Raw genomic sequence first — 18421 nt, 5'->3', positions numbered from 1 at the left:
TTGGCATCACTGTGTTAGAAGAAACTAGGAAATAAGAGTAGAACATTGAGGCAGGTTGATGGCTAGGAAAAATCTGAAGTTTCTGGTGACCTATTTAAAAACTCCAGGCTTGATTTCTACAGACCCACAACTTCAAAAGTCAATGACTTTTTCTAGAGTGAATGTTTGAAATCAGGCCCAGCAAAAGTCCACTCAAGCCTAATTCATTCATCCTATTCCACTGTCTACTGAATGCTGACTGCATGTGAGAAAATTTAGGAGATGCAAAGATGAAGACACATTCTTGGGCCATAAAAAGTTTCTTATTTAATGGGTCTGTTAGTCACTCAGTCGTGTCCAACTCTATGTGACCCCATGGACTGTAGCCCACCAGGTTCCTCTGTCCATGGAACTCACCAGGCAAGAATACTGGAGTTGGTTGCCATCTCCTTCTCCAGAGGATCTTCCCAACCCAGGGACTGAATCCAAGTCTCTTGCACTGCAGGTGGATATCTTTACCATCTGAGCCATCAGGGAAGCCCAATAGAGGGAGTTAATTATTTCAATTACTCATGGACTGATTCATTTCAAAATATGATGCTGCACCTTGCTACATGGCAAACACTATCCCAGGTGGAGAACAATGGCAATGAATAAGACAAAGCCCTTGATGTTTTATTTTTCCATCTGAAAAATGATGAGATGGTCCTTAAGGCGGTGCATCTTCAATTTAAATGTACTCAGTTCCTGGAGATCTTGTTAAAAGGCAGTTTCTGATTTAATTGGTCTGGGGTGGGCCTGAGAGTTTGCATTTCTAACCAGTTCCCCTGGTGACAATCATGTTGATGATTGGAGAACCATACTATGAAGTCTTCCCTGACCTCCAAGACTTCACTTGGCCGGTATTGTTGTTGTCATCGTTGCTGTTGCTGTTCAGTCGCTCTGTCGTGGCAGACTCTTTGTGACCCCATGGACTGCAGCATGCCAGGCTTCCCTCTCCTTCACTATCTCCCAGAGTTTCCTCAGACCCATGTGGTGATGGTGGATGGTGATGCCATCCAACCATCTCATGCTCTGTCGTCCCCTTCTCCTCCTGCCTTCAATCTTTCCCAGCATCAGAGTCTTTTCAAATGAGTCAGTTCTTCGCATCAGGTGGCCAAAGTTTTGGAGCTTCAGCATCAGTCCTTCCAATGAATATTCAGGGTTGATTTCCTGTAGGATGGACTGGTTTGATCTCTTTGCTGTTTAAGGGACTCTCAAGAATCTTCTCCAACACCGCAGTTAGACACATCAATTCTTCGGCACTCTGCCTTCTTTATGGTCCAACTCTCACATCCATATAGGATACCGAAAAAATCAGTATGATAAGTGCCACAATGCAGGGTGACAAGGTCCCAGGTTTCCATAGAATCATAGAGAAGGGCATCTATTCCAATCTTGAAGAGTCAGGAGACGCTTTCAAAAGAGACATTTAAGCTGAGCCAAGCTGGAGTAGAGAGGAAAACATATATACACAGTCCTAGAAGCAATGCTATATGATAGATTTTTAATAGCCATCTCTCTAGGAGTAGGTGAGAAGGCCCAAATTTGTGGATTTTGCCAATTTCCTTGATATAAATACTCCCACCATGGCTGATTTTAGGCAACCAACAGGACATCACTGAACACATAATTGGGAGATGCACACCAAACTCACAAGCGACTAAAAATCCCCTTCAGAACATCACTGCCTACAGGTTGTATGATGCTTCTAGGGAATTCCTAGCAGTCCTGTGGGTGGGAACTCACTGCGGGGGGTGGGAGCAGCAGGCAGGGGAGAGGAGTACAGGCAAAAAAGGGAGAGAAGGCTAGAAAGGACCACATGCCATTTTAAACAGTTTGGACTTCATCCGAAGGTAAATATGGAGCCACTGAACAGTTTTAAAAGGGAGTGACCTTGGTGAGAATAATACCTGTAGAGTGATGGAGCCTGACCACAGTGTTCTGGATGGAAATAAGAAGAGATGGAGCAGTCTGGGGAGCGGAGGCAGTGAGTCCAGACAGTATCTACACTTTCCTGCTAAGCAAACCAACCAAGGATGAAGGCAGAACTGTTGGGTAACTTGCAGCCCCAAATCCCTGATTCAGAGATTTTTTTTTTAACATGAAAGATTAAGTGATTGCCTTTAAATGAATATGACAGGGAATTCCCTGGCAGTACAGTAGTTAGAACTCCGTGCTTTCACCACTGGGTTTAATCCCTGGTTGGGGAACTAGGATTCCACAAGCCATTTGCTTGCTGAACTGAGATTCAACAAATGAATGAATACGGTAAAGAGCCAGTAAAGAGAAGAAGGGACCACTGATGGAGGAAGCTCTCTGAGAGCAGGTAAAGATGGGGCCTCACGTTCAGATGACCTAGTACAGGGTAGAGTAGTATAAGGACCATGAGATTAAGGACATGTAATTAATGCTAAGAAACAATCCAAAGTAGTGCTCGGAGGACTAGCCTCTTATCCATTCTTCTCAACGCTGCCTCTCCAGCGCCTGGAACATGGTGAATGCTAGTTTCTCGGTCATGCCTGACTCTTTGCAACTACATGGACTGTAGCCTGCCAGGCTCCTCTGTCCACGGAATTCTCCAGGCAAGATCACTGGAGTGGGTTGCCATTTCCTTCTCCAGGGGGAGCATGGTGGATGCTCAGCAATTATTTGCCAAGTGAAGTAATGCATGGACAGCTAAGAGGAACTGCTGATGAGACCCACGCTTTGCGCCAGGTCTGTGAAAATGATGGTAATGTGTATGCTCTTGAATTCTTACAACTGCTCTGAGAGGTGGACGATTCTTCCCACTTTACAGATGAGGAAAGAAAGGTGTAGAGAGATAGAGACATGAAGGCGTTCAGGATACGCCATCCCAAAATACGTTGTTTTGGTATGATGGTCATTTTGAGCTGAAGGAGTTGAGAAACAGTTCCTCTCTGAAAGGTTCTCCGATCTTCCCTTTTCTACCTAAAAAAAGAACAAAGTTTCCCAGGAGGAAGTTGCCCTCACTGTACCAGGAAGAGAACATCCTTGTCCCCAGAGACGGGGAGTCGATACTGAAATGTACAATCAGTCTGTACAAACATACTGAAATAACCCTTCTCTTCCACGAATTCCCCTCATGAGTCTCCTAGTCACTTCCCCATGACGCTCTGCCCCAGCCCAGCCCCTTTGTTTGGTCATTTCTGCAAAAGTTATCGTTTCTTTGACTAAAAGCTACAAACGCTTCTTACTTTGATCACTTCTTTGGGTTGTCCTTCTCTTGAAAAATTTGATTAAAATCTGTACACTTTTCCCTCTGATACTATGTCTTATGTCAGTTTAATTCTTAGGCCCAGTTGTAGCCCCTAAGAGAATGGAGAATTTTTTTCCTCCCCTACAGAAACTTGCCTGTAATCACACAGCTGATGAGTGGCAGATGTGTGATTTAATCCAGATCAATCTGATTCAAATTCCTGCTTTTTAACAATGACGATTATTTTAAATGTCTGGCTTTTACACATTCTGTCACATTGCCATTTTACCGTATTCGCAAAGTACTAATGCCTGAACTCACCCCAGACCAACTGAACCAGAATCCCTGGATGTGAGACCCAGGTATCAGTATAGTCTAAAAATTTCTTCAGGTGATTCCAATGTGCAGAGAAAGTTGGAACCCACCTCATTAACTCATTTCCTAGTTTGAGGCTACAGATCTTTTCTAGTTGCCATTTTATTTTGAAGGAAAATTTTTGCAAATACACCAAACAAAACATTTCACTTTAGTTTCATCAAGTCAGTAAAGTACCAGGCCTACAGTAGGCATCCTGTAATTGGACAGTTTTCTCTAAAGCACTAATTTAATACCTTTATAGAGAAGTGGTAAATATTTGAACTAAAAATTGAAAATACTTCAGAAAGAAAGAGGGAAACGTGTGCTACCTTACGTCAATAGAATAAGTATAAATAAGCTAATTACAGAGAGACAGAAAATAGCACTTAAGCATGGAGCGTGTGGCACCATAAATTCCAGCTCAATACTCACTAACGTGTGAACTTCAGCAAGTTAACCTCTCTGTGCACTCTCTCCCTCTCCTATATAATGGAGTTGCTGATAGTATCTACTTCCTGGGATTGGTAAGAGAAATGAAATGAGTTAATATGTGTAACCACGTGGAGCACAGAAGCATTTTGTGTCAGTCAGGGTTGTAATTGTCTATCTTTTCCTCCCAGAGTAAGAAAATTTTTGTCTGTTTTTTTTTCCCCAGCTATATTGTCTGTCCTTAGAACAGAGCTTGCTACCATGTGGCCTTCCATCAATGCTTATTGTTGTTATTTTAAAAATAAGATAATTATGTAAAATAACTGTCCAGCCTGTGTGTGAATGCCACTCAAAAGTATTCACTGAACCTAAAACTAAAACTACAAAATTTACTCATAAAACATGTTATGACATCATACTTTAGAGGAACTTGTTAAAGCACTCTAAAATAAAGAAACTGATAGCACCATTAAAAAAATATGATTAGATAGTCAGGCCTTAAATTGTACATGTTATCATCCAAATAATATTGACCTTAGGTTAGAATAAAAATATGCAAAAATAAAAATGATTCAATATTAAGACTATAGAAGCACAGTGACTTAATCCTTTTTCTTAGCTTTGTTATTACATCATCATTTTATAGGGTACCTGTTTTTCCCTACTGATATTAACTTCTCAACAACAATTGAGAAGGAGAAAGAAAAGACAGGAAATATTCCAACTGGATTGCACTGAATAGTTCAATGTTGCCCTTTTAATGGCTGGAAATTTTTCATGAAATAGCTCTGGCCACTCCACGACTTGCGAAACAAGTAATTTAGGAAGCTGGTGCTGTGCGAGCAATTCATAGCCCTTAAGGAAGTTGGAGCAATGAAATGTGCCTATGAGTCATCCCTCAGATACTGGCATTTTTTTCAACAAGCCTCTGTAATGAGAAAAAATATTATCATTTCACACAAGCTTCTGAGGCCTGTTATCACTTTGTAGATTGAGTAACCCTTGGAGACAAGGCAATCTACTGGCCTGACAGTGTGGAAACAGCTTCCAGACCAATCAACTCCCTGGAAACTGTTCTTGGACCAATCAACCACCTAGAAACAGTACCTGGACCAATCACTGTTTTCTAAGGACTATTTCTCCTAAAACCTGCCACTGCTGCCTTGCAAACCAAAAAATAAACTGTACTTAAATTATTTCTCTGCTGACCTCATGCGTCCTGGCCCCTTTGATGGCCTATTTAACAGGCACCTGGAACCCTGTGCCCTTCAGTGGGATTTGTTCTGTACCGAATAATTTGTTTAGCCATGTCATATCCTTTGTGGAATAAGGTAAGGAATAAATACATTTAAGAATATATCATGTTGTACATTGTAGTGGTTTTAATGTTATTTTATGTGGTTTTGTTGTTGTTGTTGTTATTCAAACTAGGTGGTTGTCAACCTTGGCTGCACCTTCAAATCACCTAAGAAGTTTTTAAAATCCTGATGCTCAGACCTCCCCCTACATCAGTTAAATCAAATTTCTGTATCGGTATTTGTTAAAGTTTTGCAGATGATCCTCGTGTGCATCTTAAATGGAAAACAACTGCTTAACTGGAGCTTAGCTAGATTAGAAGTTCTCCAAAAGCAAGACGATTCCTTGTGTTTTGCTTTATTTCACCCCATGCAGCCTAGTACAGTTTTTCTACCCACACTAGGAAACTGGTTGATAGTAAAAATACAGGGAGTTACAGACAGGTATCTGGGGTTTGGGGTAAGATCAGAATTATGCATTCCTCTGAGCACTGTAAGTTTATAAGAGCTTGTTCTTCTGGGCTCAGATCTGTGCTTGAGGTCCAATTCTGTCACCACCCAACTCTCTGTCCTAAAGTAAGTTAATCATAAAATGAGGAAATAAAAGTATCTATTTGAAAAGGTGTCATAAGGGTTATACTAGATAATGTAAGGAAAGCACTTAGCCTGACCTTTGGTACATGCTCCAGAAATATCAAACTAAGAATAAAAACAAAATGATTGTGATGACCCACTTCCAAGAGTAATCCTTCCTAAAAGATGATGGGTGCCATTCGTGGGGAAGTTGAGAAAGTAACTGCAGGAACAGTGTTCTAAATGTATCTGCAGGCCTGTTATTTAACGAAACAGAAATGTAATCTGATCAACCCTCCTGTCATCTGAACATTTCAGGTGACAGTATAGTAATGGAAGTGTCATTGCCTGCACAGACTATGAAAAGAGAAAACACTATAGAGATAGAAGAAAAGAAAGAAAATAAGAGGGAGAGTTTATGATGCATGCCTAGCACTGTATGGGAGAAAGAACATACTTTCCATGGTGAAAGCATTTTTGACCCCAGCTCTGGGAGACTTTCCTGTATTATTAAAATAAAGTAAGTGTGCAGTTACTCCAGCTACAACTTGATTCTCTAGAATCAATGGGCCCTTTTGGAGGAATTCCCTGAAGAGTATCAGGCCTTATTTAATTACACAGCCTGATGGATGTGAGTGTGAGAATCATAGAGAAGCCCCATCTTTTGTCCTCAAGAAACCCCTCTTAAAGTGTAGGAGGGAAAAGTTTTCAAAACTTAATCATATTTACATGCTTCCCAGGTGGCACTAGTGGTAAAGAATGCGCCTACCAATGCAGCAGGTTTAAGAGACGTGAGTTCCATCCCTGGGTTGAGAAGATTCCTGGAGGATGGCATGACAACCCACTCCAGTATTCTTGCCTGGAGAATCTCATGGACAGAGGAGGCTGGCTGGCTACAGTCCGTAGGGTTGCAAAGAGTCAAACACAACTGAAGCACCCACAATCACATTTACATTCCAGCTTGTTAGGGCAGGAACTTCTCCTTTTGATTAACCTCTGTTAGTCACAATAATAATGCCACCTCCCATGTACATGAAGGATGTGATTCTTCCAGTATCTAAAAGAAGTCTTCAGCTATTGGCTTATGAGATTTCATTTTTGCAGATATAGCCCCTGCCCCTCCAACCAGCTAGGAGTTTCACAAATATATATCATTGGTCATGAGTGAAATTGGAAATTTCTCCTACTACTACGAATATAGGGAGGGATTAAACTTGCTGTAAAAACAAAAGGCCATTTTTATTATATCATCCAGGATATAAAGCATTATTTAATGAATTAGAAACTATTTTCTAAACTATCCCCTTGTGTCCTCAATGTTATTGCAGCCCCTTAACAACTTTTTCATAATAAATAATACTCCTGTGGCTTGAGATATAGCAGTACAGGTGCATAATTTATCTCCCAGGACATGGATAACACAGGCTCAAAATTGTAATTTGTCACACATATATACTACGAATGTGATTATATACAATGACAGTTTTTTTCATACATTATCTAGTTCTTCCAGTCACATGTGTTATTAACATGATTGTCATTTTTCCCACTGGATTCCCTTGACACCTTTTTTGAAAACCAATCAACTGTACAAATGTCAGTCTACTTCTGGATTCTATTCTGTTCCATGCATGGGTCTATTTACACCAACATCACTCTATCTTGACGACTGTAACCTTTTAGTAATTCTTGAAATCAGGAAATTCTGACAACTTGACAAGTTTGACAAAGTTCTCAAACTTTGTCCTTTTTAAAGCTCATTTTCTCTGTCCTTTGAAATTTCACGAAAAATTTACAAATCAGCTTGTAAATTTCTTTTTAAATGACCCTGCCATGATTCTGATTTGGATGGTTTTTACTCTAGATCAGTTTATGAATGATTAACATCATGATAATATGAAGGCTTCTAATCATGAGCAGTTTCCAATTTTTACTCTATTTAGATTTTAATTTCTCTCTATAATATTTATATTTTTCAGTGTAGATGTTTTGCACATTTTTTGTTAAATGTGTTCATTCTTTAGTATTTTGTTGTGCTGCTTTCATAAATAGTATTTCTTTTTAAATTTCACATATGGCCCAGAAGCATAAAATATATCTTGGTGAATGTCTGATATACACTTGTAAAGAATGTGTACTCTGCAATTTTTGGATCATCTAAATATGTCAGTTAGGTCAAGTTGGTAAGAATGCTGTTCAAATCTTTTGTATCCTCACTGATATTTTTGTCTATTTATTCCATCACATCCTGAAAGAGAAGTCTTAAAACCTCCAAGTATGACTGCAGATCGATTTCTGTCTTGTCAGTTTTTGCTTTCGTATACTTTGATGCTCTGCTATTAATTGATCACACAGTTTGAACTGTTATGTTTTCTTGATTGATTGACCTTTTATTGTTACAATATCATTCTTGGTTTCTGAAAATACTCTTTGTCTTTAAATTTACTTCGCCTGATATGTGGAAATACAGACATATTAGCTTTCTGATGCTTAGTGTTTGCATGCTATAGAGAAATAGCTTAAAAATTAAAGAAGGTTAAAAAAAAGTATATGTATGTCTCTGTATTTAAGTACATCTCCTATAAACAGAATATAGTTGGGCCTTGCTTTTTATCCAGGCTGACAATCTTTATCTTTTAATTGAAAAGTTCTGTCCTTCAAATTTGAGGTATTTATGTTATAGGTGGGGCTTCCTGGGTGGCAGTACTGGTAAAGAACCCGTCTTCCAATGCATGAGACATAGGAGACATGGGTTTGATCCCTGGGTTGGGAAGATCCTCTGCAGGAGGGCATGGCAACCCACTCCAGTATTCTTGCCTGGAGAATGCCATGGACAGAGGAGCCTGGTGGGCTCCAGTCCATAGGGTCACACAGAGCCAGACACGACTGAAGCATCTTAGCACATATGCATGCACATGTTACAGGCAGATTTCAGTCTCCTGTTTTGCTATTTGTTTTTAATTTGGTCTTCTTTTGAGTTGAGGTTTTTTTGTATGTGTGTGTGTGTGTTATTGTTGTTAATTTTTGTGTACTAGCTTATCCCTTCTATTGGCTTTTTAGCTTTTTTTTTTTTTTTTTTTTTGGCATGGTCTTAGCTCCCCAACCAGGGATCAAACCTGTACCCTTGACAGTGAAAGTACCAAGTCCTAACTACTGGACTGCCCAGGAATTCCCCTTTAGGTAATATTTTCTAAGTGATTACTGCTGCTGCTGCTGCTAAGTCACTTCTGTTGTGTCCAACTCTGTACAACCCCAGAGATGGCAGCTCACCAGGCTTCCCTGTCCCTGGGATTCTCCAGGCAAGAACACTGGAGTGGGTTGCCATTCCTTCTCCAATGCATGAAAGTGAAAAATGAAAGTGAAGTCGCTCAGTCGTGTCCAACTCCTAGTGACCCCATGGACTGCAGCCTACCAGGCTCCTCCATCCATGGGATTTGCCAGGCAAGAGTACTGGAGTGGGTTGCCATTGCCTTCTCCGTAATGTATCAAAATCTATCTTGATATTATACCACTTCGTATATACTATAAAAGCCTTATAACAGTATATGATAATTTTTGGTAAAAGTTGTACCTGTTTTGAAACTTCAAATTTTCATGTACATGTTTATCAACACCCATCAAATGGAATACTTCAGATGTTCGTATATAAAGAACCATGAACAAATATTAAACTCTAGATAATGGTATGCATACTGAAGTGTCCAGGGATGAACTTGACTGATGTCTCCAACTGCTTTAATATGCATCAAAAAATAAGGTGGATTGATGGGTGGTGAGAGGAATAGCTAGATGGATAGATACATGACAAAGTAAAGCTAGCAAATATAGGCAATTCTTTCCATTCTTCTCCTTGTTTGAAAACTTGTATAATAATATGTTGGATTAAAAAGCCAATCTTCTAATATGGCATAAAAATTAAATTTTAATCTATTTTGCAAAGAGTCGGACACGACTGAGCGACTGAACTGAACTGAACGGAACTGAATCTATTTTGCAACAACAATTAATTACATAATGAAACCTTAAAGGCAAAAGAATTATGCACATAAAGTATTCTGGTGATGGCCTTCCACACTAGCCCAGTGATTCCTTTACCTTGGTTTTATTTTTTAATTAAAATTTTTAAAATTTTATTTATTATTATTATTTGACCACATCTATGGCTTTAAGGATCTTAGTTCCCTGACCAGGAATCGAACCCAGGCCCACGGCAGTGAAAGCACTGAGTCCTAACCACTGGACAGCCAGGGAAGTCCCTCCTTGACCTATTAATTCCTGACCTAGCCTGAGTCCTAAATTTACCACACTGTTGCAAGGTAACAGAAGATCTCACACTTGCCTACCCTGCAGACTCACATACAGCCCTCTTTTCACTCTGCACACCGAACAGGAAATTTTCAGCTCCCAGAATGCCCTGGGGTTGATCTTGCCGAGGCCTCAAAGCCTCCACTCTGTTTCCTTGCCTGGAATGCTGCCCACCCCCCCAACCCTCTCCTTGTTTTGGAAACGCCATGCTCACCGTTTGGATTTCAACACAAATGTCATTTCTGTTGAAATGAAGCAGAAGCAATCCCTCCTCTCCCAAAGTAGGTGGGGTTCCTGTTCTGGAGGAACTAAGGGAAAGCACCTCCCAGGGCCGGAATTTCTCTGAAGCCCTCACAGAATCACTGAATTTCCTTCTCAAAGAAGGCAGGCTGTGACCTTTGTAAGTTGTCCTTAGGCAAGGCATTCCCCTCCCTCATTATGTAGGAGTGTGTGTGACACCTAAAAATTCCCGATTAAAAGCCTGTTTGGGTTTAAAAACCATGCTTGCTTGCTTTTCACATTAAATCATCAGGAGAGAAATATTGCCCCTCCCCCATGTCCTAAATGAGGGGAGGTGTGATGGGGTACTACCCTGGACCCTTGGGAAGTAATGCAGGGTCAGAACACCAGCAGCACACACACACGCACACACGCACACACAGCAGTCAGGCAGTAACTCCTCAGCAGCCTGTCAGCTGAACCCAGTCTCTCCAGTCTGCCCAGTTGGCAACGCTCCCCTTCAAAGCCTTCTGCACATGTGCAGAGCTCCACCTTCAGCCAGAGATCCGAAGCAGTGCCTTTATAACAATAGCAACAAACTGGAGTCACCAGGAACAGAGAACCAGTGAAAACCGTGGCTTGCTTTCTACTGTGGGGGGCCCTGAGTTGCCTGTCTTGTTAGAAAGACAGAGCCAGACTCGATTCTAAAAAGAGAAGGGAAGCAGCCCCAAACTGAACAAAGCCCAGAGCAGCCTTCAGCTCCATAGCTCCCTGTGGTTCTCTTTGTAAAACCAACCCCATCCTTCCATGTTCCTCTTTCCATCAGCGTCTAAGCTCCATGAAGGCAGAACCATCATCTGTCTTGCTCCCTGTGGTATACCTCAGCAGGGAGCGCAGAATAAGACTTTCATAAATGCTAGGTGAAAAAAAAAAAACCAAGGAATCCCTGTCTCTCTTCTTCATTATAGTACCATTCTGTATCTTAATCATGGACTTCCCGGATAGCTCAGCTGGTAAAGAATCTGCCTGTAGTGCAGGTGTGAAGTGAGTGAAGTGGCTCAGTCATGTCCGACTCTTTGCAACCCCATGGACTGTAGCCCACCAGGCTCCTCCATCCATGGGATTCTCTAGGTAAGAATACTGGAGTGGGTTGCCATCCTGGTTCAATTCCTGGGTTGGGAAGATCCCCTGGAGAAGCGATAGGCCACCCACTCCAGCATTCTCGGGCTTCCGTGGTGACTCAGATGGTCAAGAATCTGCCTGCAATGTGGGATACCTGGGTCCATCCCTAGGCTGGGAAGATCCCCTGGAGGAGGGCATGGCAAACCACTCCAGTATTCTTGCCTGGAGAATGCCATGGACAGAAGAGCCTAGTGGACTACAGTGGCAAAGTAATGCTCAAAGTTCTCCAAGCCAGGCTTCAACACTACGTGAACTGAGAAATTCCAGATGTTCAAGCTGGATTTAGAAAAGGCAAAGGAACCAAAGATCAAATTGCCGACATATGTTGGATTATAGAAAAAGCAAGAGAGTTCCAGAAAAACACCTACTTCTGTTTTAATGACTATGCCAAAGCCTTGATTGTGTGGATCACAACAAACTGTGGAAAATTCTTCAAGAGATGGGAATACCAGACCATCTTACCTGCCTCCTGAGAAATCTGTATACAGGTCAAGAAGCAACAGTTACAACCGGACATGGAACAATGGACTGGTTCCAGATTGGGAAAGGAGTATGTCAAGGCTGTATATTGTCACCCTGCTTATTATATGCAGAGTACATCATGTGAAATGCAAGGCTAGATGAAACGCAAGCTGGAATCAAGATTGCCAGGAGAAATATCAGTAACCTCAGATATACAGATGACACCACACTTACGGCAGAAAGTAAAGAGGAACTCAAAAGCCTCTTGATGAAAATAAAGGAAAGTGAAAAAGCTGACTTAAAACTCAACATTCCAAAAATGAAGATCATGGCATCTGGCCCCATTACTTTATGGCAAATAGATGCGGAAACAATGGAAACAGTGAGAGACTATTTTCTTGAGCTCCAAAATCACTGCAGATGGTGACTGCAGCCATGAAATTAAAAGATACTTGCTCCTTGGAAGAGAAGTTATGACCAACCAAGACAGCATATGAAAAGCAGAAACATTACTTTGCTGGCAAAGGTCCATCTAGTCAAAGCTATGGTTTTTCCAGTAATTATGTATGGATGTGAGAGTTGGACCATAAAGAAAGCTGAGTGCAGAAGAATTGATGCTTTTGAACTGTGGTATTGGAGAAGACCCTTGAGAGTCCCTTGGACTGCAAGGAGATCAAACCAGTCAATCCTAAAGGAAAGTCCTTAATATTCACTGGAAGGACTGATACTGAAGCTGAAACTCCAATACTTTGGCCACCTGATGCGAAGAACTGACTCATTTGAAAAGATCCTGATGCTGGGAAAAACTGAAGGCGGGAGAAGGGGACAACAGAGGATGAGATGGTTGGATGGCATCACCGACTCGATGGATATGAGTTTGAGCGGGCTTCAGGAGTTGGTGATGGACACAGAAGTCTTGTGTACCTCAGTCCATGGGGTCACAAAGAGTCAGACACGACTGAGCGACGGTCATTGCATTATCTTAATCCTGGCTGCCATAGTGCGCATTCTGCACTGCACTCATTCACTCTTTCCTTTAATCATTTATCCAACTGACATGTATACATCTTCTGAATATTGAGGGAGCAAGTATTACTGTTACAGATTCCTTACCCTTAAGAAGCTCATAATCCATAAGAAGTCCAGAGACTAGCAAGGAAAGCACCACCATCTCATGTGGAAGCGCCACATGCAGGCATGAAGGGGACAGACAACAGACAGGAGGGTAAAATAGCAATGAGGAACTCTCCCCTATCAAATTAGCAAACATAAAAATAAAAGAGGAATAGTCCATCCCTCCTTGTTCCTTTCTAACAGAAGCCCCAGTTTTTCTTTGGGTGTTCCTGCCTCATACATGCAGTCGGATGACTCAAGCTGACTTTATCCCAGAATCCAAAAGCAGATTCCTAATCAACACAGTGGCCACCCATTCAGTGGATGGCCAGTAACTGGCTCAGAACCCAGGCTTAAGGTTAGAGTTAGATTCCCCCAGCAATTATTCTACGTCCAGGGGAAAGCACATGACCTACAAGTGCTTTTAAGTTTGACCCAGTCAGACCTAAAAGTGGAACTTTATTCCATCATCAGGGTAGCATTTAGCCCCTTCACAAACCAGGAAGAGGCTATCTCAGCTTTGATGTGAGGGGCCCTGAGGACAATGTCAGCCCGTGACAGGAGTGTGGAGCAACTGCAGATAGGAGAGAACTGCAGAAAAACAGAGTAGAAACTCAAATTATAGCCTGCCTGAAGCCTGCCCTACTTCTGTGGCTCTTGTTATAGCAGTGATTATGACGCATTCCTTATTGTTCAGGACATTCTGAGATGGTTGTTAACTTGGATCCAAAAGTATTCTAACTGAGAAAGCAAAAGTATTCTAACTGAGAAAGCAAAGGTATTGTAATAATACAGGGAAACGTTTCCACTAATATTACCAGCGCCCCCCACCAAAAGTAGACTCCCAAGTAATGCACACATAGTGATTACAGCAATATTTTAAAATCTATAAGAATAGTTATGAAAATACTTAAAATAGGATAAAAATAGTTTTTAAAAAATAACCATGATGGTATTTGGTTAGGTGTTAGTCACTCAGTCATGTCCAACTCTTTGAGACCCTATGGATTGCACCCCACCAGGCTCCTCTGTCCATGGGATTCTCCAGGCAAGAATACTGGAGTGGGTTGCCATGCCCTTCTCCAGAGGATCTTCCCAACCCAGGGATGGAACCCAGGTCTCCCGCATTGCAGGCAGATTCTTTACCATCTGAGCCACCAGGGATAGATATACTATTGAGGAATAATTTTTAGCTCTCACAACTTTATATAATAAATATATGTTACTGTTATGGTGAAAAATGTTTGAAGATTTAGTGGAAACATAAAGGAATGGATGCCTAATACCTGAAGTAGTCAGAACAGGTTTTACAAGGAAGTAAGGCAAGCTGATGCTGTCAGGAAAAGTCATTCACTAGAGGCAGTTCTAGGTCACACTCACTTTCTTTGTTAGGTTTGGGCAAAGAAATTAACTCTTACCAGCCTCATTTTATTTTTTTGGCTTCACAGCATGCAGGCTCTTAGGTTTATTAGCATGCGTGCTAGGTTGATTCAATCGTGTTGGATTCTGTGACCCTATGGACTGTAGCCCACCAGGCTCCTCTGTCCATGGGAATTCTCCAGGCAAGAATACTGGAATTGGCTACCATGCCCTCCTCCTGGGGATGTTCCCAACCCAGGGATCAAACCCCCATCTCAAGTCTCCAGCATTGGCAAATGGATTCCTTACTACTATGGCCACCTGGAAAGCCCCCTTAGTTCTCCGACCAGGGATCAAACCTGCATCCCCTGCATTTGAAGCACAGAGTCTTAACCAGTGGACTGCCAGGGGAGTCCCTCAGGGTCCTCATTTTAAACTACAGATAATATGACCTACCTCACAGAGTTTTAGTTGGAGATGATGTTGATAATGACTGATGTTGTGTCAGAGGCAGAGTCATGAATGTGCACGGCTGGTTCAGAGAGATTCGAATATTTTAGTATGTTTGGAACACAGGGCCCATGTCAGACCTGGAGCAGCAGCCAGTTAAAAAGGGCCTTGTGTGTCCTGGGGGAGATAAAGCTTCCAGTAACCTGAAGCCTTATCCCACCTGGGAAAGTCAGATTCAGATGTCACTGGAAATTGTTCTAGGATTCCACCTGGGCCCACTGTGGTTGCTTAGGAAGGCACTGAGCCTGCTACACATCATCTATATTACAACCTGAGAAAAGGCAGAAGTGCATATCCTCCCCAGGGCAGGGTGCTTCCTACCATGAGAAAGTTAATTCATAGTTTGCAAAAGGAGGCTGGAAGGAACACAGAAGAGCTCTCAGCGTCTGAGACCAACTGGCCATCCTGAAAGGGACTGGGATGGTCTCTCCTCAAAAAGGATGCTGGTCCAGTGGCAGCATCAGTATGCGAGCATGCTAAGTCGCTTCAGTCATGCCAGACTCTTTGCAATCTCATGGACTGCAGCCCTCCAGGCTCCTCTGTCCATAGGATTCTCTAGGTTGGTTGCCACGCCCTCCTCCAGAGGATCTTATGTCTCCTGCATTGGCAGGCAGGTTCTTTACCACTAATGCCACCTGGGAAGACCTCAGCAGCATCATTTTAGGGTGTCTTTATGGGAACTTGAGGACAAGGAAAGCTTTGGCCTTCCTTTGGGGAGGATGCTGCCAAGTCTTGCTTTTCTGTTGTTGTTTTTGTTTTGATTTTTTAAATTGAAGTATAGTTGATTTACAATGTCATGTTAGTTTCAGGTGTATAGCACAGTGATTCATATAAATATATTCTTTTTCAGATTCTTTTCCCTTAGATACTATTACAAAATATTGAGTAGAGTTCCCTTTACTGTACAGTAGGTCCTTGTTGGTTATCTATTTTATATATGACAGTATGTATATGTTAATCCCAAACTCCTAATTTATCTCTCCTCCCACCCAAGTCTTGTTTTGTTAAGCACAACATTTACCAGATTGGAAATCATACCTTTTCCTTGTGGTATTTAGAGCATCTTTTCATCGCCTCCATCACCCTTCCAACAATCACATTACTTGTCAAGGAATTTGCTTGTCTCCTGTAGGCCAGTGGTTCTTCCCTCTTGGGGAGCCACAGACCTTTTCAAGACTGTGGCTCTTGAAAGGAATGGACATAGTCATGTCAGGAATGCTCTCCCAAGGAATGGACATAGTCATGTCAGTTGTCTGCACATCTTCAAAGGGTTCCTGGCCCCTTATCTGCCTAATATCTGTGGACCATGAGTTAGGGACCTTAGCAGCAGAGGATGGTGAGTCCTGGCAGGGTTTTATGAAAGGGAGTGGCCAGTCGCCCCAGCGGTGGGGTGAATCCAGAAATGGATTCGGAGGTAGAGGGAGTGAAGGCGGTGCTCGTGGTGAGGAACTCACCTGCCAATGTAGGAGACATAAGAGATGTGGGCTCAGTCCTAGTTGGGAAGATGCCCTGGAGGAGGCAATGGCAACCCACTCCAGTACTCTTGCCTGGAGAATCCCATGGACAGAGGAGTCTGGCGGGCTACAGTCCATGGGGTCACAAAGAGTCTGACATGACTGAACTGACTTAGCACACACTCACAGAGTGAAGAAGAGACCGAAGGCAGGAAACCCACTTATGAGGCCACCACGAAATTCCACAGGCTGAACTAGAGCAAAGTCAACAGCAAAAGAGAGAAGGTGGCAGCACGGTCTTTGTCGTGAGATCTGTGGAGGCTGATGGAGCACTTGAGCAAGCGGATGGGTTAGGGGGATCCTCATACACCTTCAGTCACCATGGCTGAAACTTTGTAACACCAGGAGAGTCAGTTCTAAGCTGCTTAATGTTTAGGCCTCCTTATGCCCTCTCCCCACAAACACAGCAACCCAAATGTCCAATCTGGCAGAGGTTTATGATCTATAATTTTTTTTTTAATGAAAATAACACAGAATAAATTTACTGAAAGTTCTGGTCCTTTGGAAGTATACTCCATGGTAAATCTCCTGTCTCAACTTTCTTTTCTTTTTTTCTATTTTAGAAGCTCAGTTGTGTCCTACTCTTTATAACCATGGACTATCCAGTCCATGGAATTTTCCAGGCCAGAGTACTGGAGCAGGTAGCCTTTCGCTTCTCCAGGGGATCTTCCCAACCCAGGGATTGAACCCAGGTCTCAACTTTAAACAATAAAAATAGAAATAACTTCTCAGAAAGCATTATTCTATATTCTAACAGAACTCTATCTTTTGGATAATGTTAGTTGAAGTAGCCACCTAGAAACAATCAATTGTCAAAAGAACACAGAGTACTTCTCCAGAGATTTATTACTGATATGAATTTTTTTAACTCAATGACTCACCAGCAAAATCCTCTAGAATTGGAAGGCTCTGTGCTTGGTCAGTGAGCCGATGTTAGTCCCTGATTTATACCCCTGAGTATAATTTGGAAGAAACTGCTGTGTAAATCTGAATACTGTAAACCTGTAAACCATGAGTCTTTTTTAATCTAGTTTCCCTATTAATAGGGCGTAACGCTTGAGAGTAGAATCATGAATGGAGTGGAGAAGAGGAATATGGAATATTTGCTGTGCTAAACTTCTATGTAAAAACTTCTACTGAACCTACATTCAGAGCATCAGTGGCAGATTCGGCACAAATAAAAGCAGAGAACCCTAGTTCTCTAGGGTTCTCAACCCTGGGATGGGGCAGACTAGGTGGTTAACCATGATTGCAAGGACTCATGTCTTGAAGTTGGGTAAATATCCTTTGTTGTTGTTGCTTAGTCTCTCAGTCATGTCTGACTCTTTGAGACCCCATGGACTGTAGCCCACCAGGCTCCTTTGTCCATGGAATTTCCAAGGCAAGAAAACTGCAGCAGATTGCTGTTTCCTTCCCCAGGGTGGGGAATGGGGTGGTCAATAATCCTGAAATTATCAAAGGGAAGGAACACCCCAAAAAAAGTCATTCTTGTAAACGTATCACTACAAACTATGCTGAGTATCATGAAAGCCATGTGCATGGTACTCTGATAATGTCTAACTGGGGAATGACTTGGTCTAGGAATGTTGGAGAAATTTTCTTTTCCTTTTTTGGAGGCATTTTCTCCGGATGACTCAGTTATCCATTGCTGCACAACTAGCTAGCCCAAAATGTAATGACTAAAAGCAACCATCTTGAAGAAGAGGAGCCTTTTATTCTACCTGCTCATAACTTTGTGATTTGGGTGGAGCTAGTTCGTTCCCCTGCCGGTCTTTTCAGGGGTCACTCACGCAGCTGCATGCAGCTGGCACGTAGGCTAGGATACAGCTAGGGTTCTCAGGAGAAGCCTCTCCATTTGGTCTCTC

At 42.1% G+C, this 18421-nt stretch overlaps 1 long non-coding RNA gene across 1 annotated transcript in view; it reads left to right on the top strand.

The window, feature by feature from the left end:
* The first annotated feature begins 5189 nt into the window (after positions 1-5189).
* Positions 5190-18421, top strand: part of LOC105609771 (uncharacterized) — a 29382-nt gene continuing 16150 nt past the window's right edge. Inside the window, exon 1 of the long non-coding RNA XR_001435029.3 lies at positions 5190-5355. This is a non-coding gene — a long non-coding RNA (uncharacterized LOC105609771). The remainder of the gene's footprint in view (positions 5356-18421) is intronic.

This window comes from Ovis aries, chromosome 8, assembly GCF_016772045.2.
Source record: "Ovis aries strain OAR_USU_Benz2616 breed Rambouillet chromosome 8, ARS-UI_Ramb_v3.0, whole genome shotgun sequence".
Taxonomy (NCBI): domain Eukaryota; kingdom Metazoa; phylum Chordata; class Mammalia; order Artiodactyla; family Bovidae; genus Ovis; species Ovis aries.
Note: the sequence above shows the minus strand (reverse complement) of the source record. Positions and strands in the feature narration are given on the sequence as shown.